At 49.1% G+C, this 5000-nt stretch overlaps 1 protein-coding gene across 2 annotated transcripts in view; it reads right to left on the minus strand.

Moving 5' to 3' along the window:
- LOC143323124 (fibroblast growth factor 12-like) overlaps positions 1–5000 on the minus strand; it is a 35256-nt gene that overhangs the window by 27367 nt on the left and 2889 nt on the right. Inside the window, exon 1 of one of the 2 annotated variants that reach the window (XM_076734763.1) lies at positions 1–5000. This exon is cut by the window's left edge and continues 438 nt beyond it; it is cut by the window's right edge and continues 2600 nt beyond it. The exons of the other annotated variant lie outside the window; for it this stretch is intronic. The gene's annotated coding sequence lies outside the window, so the exon portion shown is untranslated. 2 annotated transcript variants of the gene reach the window in all.

Below are 5000 nucleotides of genomic sequence, written 5' to 3' on the forward strand. Positions count from 1 at the left end.
GAAGACAAACCAGCTTTCACTTAGACCAGTCATGCTTCCAGTTCAGGTCTAGAGTCGTGCTCTAGGTCCAGGTCTGTGTTCCGGTCTAGAGTCGTGCTCTGGGTCCAGGTCTGTGTACAGGTCTGGAGTCGTACTCTGGGTCCAGGTCTGGAGTCAAGGCCTGGAGTCGTGCTCTGGGTCCAGGTCTGTGGGTGAATGTGATCCAGGACAGGGTTTATTCTGAGCCTGTAAACAACAGAAGCTGGAAGGTGACCAAGACTATTAATATCTGAGCCTGTGCACTCTAATCCCTGCAGCTTGACTAGTGAGGCCTTTTCTTAAAGGGAAAGTCCTTAAAGGGAAAGTTCTCTGGAGTTTTAGAAGTGACTGAAAATACGAACTAACTCTGACTCCACAGAGAATGTTTGTCAGTGAGCTGCAGTCTGCAGATTCACCACTAGAGGACGCCAAACCCTCAGACTGAACCTGTAAATACTTCAAACATGTATTTAACTTTATGATGATAATAAGCATTGAAATATTTGACTGAACGCCGTCTCAACATGATCGTTATCTCAACGCTGTCCTGGTCCAGACTATCCACCCTAAATGTAACCATGGTAACGGCTCCATCCTGTATCGCCGCTCTTCATCATTTTCATCTGAATCCCACAGATGACTCTTCATGTACTCGCTGTACTGCATTTTTAATAGGATTACTGCAACCAGTGCACTACCGTGTGTGTGTGTGTGGTGTGTGTGTGTGTGTGTGTGGGGGGGGGTCCTCCAAGGGGCCGGAGCAGCTCAGCAGCAGTGTGGGTGGGACAGTGAATCACTCTCATCCAGAGCAGTGTGTGTGTGTGTGTGCGTGTGTGTGTGCTCCATAAACTCCCACTTGTAAGCATCCAACCACACACACACACACACACACACACACACACACACACACACAGAGGCTGGAAAACACATGAGCTGTGATCTATATATATATGTATGTACATGTATATTTATATATTTATACACACAGTACGTCTCCTCAGGAGGTCGAGGTCTTTGTCACACAAACAAACATGGCTGACCACACAAACAACACTGACTTGAGTGCGATGTTGCGTTCAAGGCACCAAACACACATTCAGGACGTCAGATCCCTGGACTCAGACGTCCACCTACACGTCTGCCGCCAGCTGAGTCCCAAAGTGTCCACACGTGTCCAAAAACTGGATTCACACCAAACACTCGACCAATGTCCAACAGTGCAGCGTCTCGAGGAGCTGGAAGACTCAGACACTTTGTTTCGGACGCTGTCACACACGTCTCTCATTCCCTCGTCGTTGAAGGACACTGACGTCCTCGACTCTGAGCGCCCACACAGCAGACGCGTGTGGAGTCAAGTGTGCAGTGTTGATGTTGGACATGTCTTAAAGGTCAGAGGTCAAACGTCCAAACGCTGATGAAGCTTTGATGACTCCGATGATGAGAGACACGCAGCAGGCTGTGAGCTACTAAAATATCTCTGCAGAAGAAGAAGCAGAAAGCGCGAGCAGAGAGTCAAACACTGAGCCCAAACTGCTGAGTCACAGCTGACCTGGAATCTGTTTGGACTCATTAAACTGCACAAACCCAACAAGACAACATGAGCAAAGCCTCCCAAAGAGACGCGTCAGCATCTCTGCAAACCCTCCTGGAGAAGGGTGTTATGGGTAACTGCCGGCCACCGAGCAGCCAGCACGCCTCCAGAACGAGCCGGGGGACGGGGGAGACATGTCCTCCTCTAAAGTCTGTCCAAACAGAGTCTTTGTTCCGTGAGGACAGACGGCTGCAGAGACGCCCTGTCCTCCTGCAGACAAGACTCAGGGACGAAAACACACAAAATTTTCCTGGAACAAATTCATTTATTGTCTGTGATTATTATGGTCTGTACGGTCAGAGACGCAAATACAAGACTGATCAGCTGACTGTCCAGTGGTATTAATACTCTCTAAATACACAGTTTCTATTTTTTCTTTCTTTTTCCTCCTGACTGATCAATAAAAGTACTAATTTAAAGATTCACGTCTTCAGGAGGAACCAACGAGCCGCAGACAGGAAGTCGGACAGCATTTAGAGACGGACCAGCGTGTTTGAACGAATGCAGAAAAACACCTGAGGCCTGAGGTCAAAGGTCGCCGCTGCCTTCAGTCACTGCTGTTAATGCAGCACTCAGACGTCCATCCTGTGAGAGGCAGTGTGTGTGTGTGTGTGTGTGTGTGTGTGTGTGGGTGTGTGTGTGTGTGTGTGTGTTGCAGAAGAGCCTCATAAATAATTGAAAGGTCTGCTGACTGCTCCCCCCTGACTCTCGCCTCCCCACTCTGTCTCCATGGCGATACTCTTCAGGACTGTCCCGTGGGTCCACAGGTACATTATGAGGATCCATTAGCTACATGCTAACACATTAGCATCGATTCTCCTCCATCTGTGCACTCTGCGTTGAAGTGAAGATGTTCGCAGCGTGTCACAGTTCCTCTTCCTGCCTTCTTCCTGTCCTCCTCCTGTCCTCTTCCTGCCCTCTTCCTGTCCCCCTCCTGTCCTCCTCCTGTCCTCTGAGGCTCTCCTTTAAATACAGGTGGAGTTAAATTAAGGCTGCTAACAGCTGACAGGAGTCACAGGTGAATCAGTGGAAAACGTCTGTTTGTGTTTCCTGAAGCTGAACGGAGACACAGAGACAGAGACAGACACAGAGACGTGAAGCTGAATGAACCTCCAGCTCCTTTCAGCTCAGCCGTGCTCTGAGGAACACGCGTGTTCAAACCATGTTAAGGCTTCACGTCACTTCGCCTGCTCAGCAGATCCTGAAGCAGCTGCTCTAAACGCACACGAGCATCACGTGATCTGCCTGCGTTGTTTCCTCTGAGAGTTTAAATAAAGTTTAAATCAAATTCAACACAAACGATGGAGACAGAGACCAGAGAAACCAGAGAAACCAGTACAGAGAACAAAAGGCTATCCGGCAGGGAGGGGCCCACACACACACACACACACACACACACACACACACACACACACACACACACACACACACACATCAGCCTGTTTGTGCTGAGCTCAGCATCTCATGATGCTTTTGTTCATCTCCAGTGGAGGCTGTGTGTGTGTGTGTGTGTGTGTGTGTGTGTGTGGTGCTGCTGGAAGCGTGTGCAGAGCTCTCATCTTAAAACTCACCAATCAGAGCATGGATCATGCCTGGCAGTGATTTGATTGGAGGACATTCTGTCCATCCTCTGACGCTGTGAGGACATGATGCTGTGAGCTGTGATGAACTGTGACAGTGTTTTATGTGTGTGTGTCTCACAGTTTGTGTTGGATCCTGTTGGACAGACGCCGTCGTCTCATTGCTTAATGTGAGACTGAGCCTCAGCTCTGCGGACGGCCTCTAAACTGTGTGCGTGTCCATTCAGTGTCTCAGGTGTCTCCGCTCTGAGCAGCGGGTCACAACAGTCCTCGATCTGTGAGATGTGATGCCAGAATCAATACACACACCGACTGTCAACAAACAGGCTGAAACTGAAGCTGCAGGTACACAAACACAGCGCCGCTCTCCATGTCAGGCCCTGCCTCCTTCAGCCTGGGTCCTGTCAATCAAACCCCAGCTGATCCCGTGGTCTAACTACTCCACCAGCCTCGATTCCACCTGTCCAGGAAACGGCAGCTCAGGTGTTCACAGGTGAGCTGAGACGCAGACAGGACGTCACAGAAGACGCTGACGCACAGATGTCACTGCATCGACTCCTTTTAGGCAAACAGAGCACAGCCATCAGGAGTCCATCAGGACCGTTCAGGAGGAAAACAGGAAGTCAAGAATGGTTTGCAAAATAAGACGACATGACACTTCCTGTTATAAACACACAACGTCTCCTTTAGGAAACATGAGAGCATGTTTACTCCCATAAAAACATACCAACGACAGTCCAGGAAGCACAGAGGGAAGAAATAAAAGTCTTAATCCACATGAGACTTTTCAGGCACAGCTTCCTGTTCAGAGCGCCGCACTACAATGCTAAGCTAAGCTAACTGCATGCTCTGTGTGTGTACAGTGGAAGCACGGGCGCCGTGTCAGTCTGAACAGCTCACCTTCACACAGGTGTGGGACTGCTCCTTTACTTATATCAGCGCTCAGGTGGGCTGAACATGTTCCACAGCGTCTGTTCTGAGCAGCAGAAGCTGACTCACTCCAGCTTCAGCAGAGAACATCACAGACTTCACTGACATCAGCACAGTTTCCTCTGAGCCACAGAGCTGAGGGAGATCTGACGGTTATTTACAGCAACAATAAGACTCCGTTTACAGAACACTGAGTCACCTCGAGCACATCAGGCCGCTATCTGATCGCATCCAAGACGCTCTGAAGACGGCTGAAATGTGACGCTCTGAAGCAGCTCTGCGGCAGCTGGAGCCTCATTCTGTCCACGTGCCGAACAGCTTTAGATGGGCCCAATCAGAGGAAACGTCTCAAATCCTTCTTCTCCCACAGAGTCAGTCTGTCTGTGTGAGCCAGCATCTGCTGACTGCAGCCACGGACTGTCTGTCTCCTCTGATCTCCAGTCGTTTCAACACGTACAATCAAATACAATCTGATCCCTGATCAGTTCAGACACTCAGTGATCTGTGAGGGTCAGAGAGCAGAGAGACAACAGCAGAACGTTCACTCAAAGTCCACAATGTCACTCATGAGTTTGTTAGCTGACGATAGTAAATATCTCATGGAGAGCTGTTAGCCTGAGGATAAATGTTAGCTTGTAGGTAATTGTTAGCATATGGATAATTACTTTGGATAATTACTCATGGATGGTTACTAGCTCATAGACAGTTCATGGGGAGTTGTTAGCTCGTGGAAAATTGTTAGCTTGTGACAGTTGTTAGCTCATGGAGAGCTGTTAGCTTATAGAGAGTTGTTAGCTCATGGATAGCTGTTAGCTCGTGGAGAGTTGTTAGCTCGTGGAGAGTTGTTAGCTTATGGAGAGTTGTTAGCTTGTGGAGAGCTG

This window comes from Chaetodon auriga, chromosome 7 (assembly GCF_051107435.1).
Source record: "Chaetodon auriga isolate fChaAug3 chromosome 7, fChaAug3.hap1, whole genome shotgun sequence".
NCBI lineage: Eukaryota > Metazoa > Chordata > Actinopteri > Chaetodontiformes > Chaetodontidae > Chaetodon > Chaetodon auriga.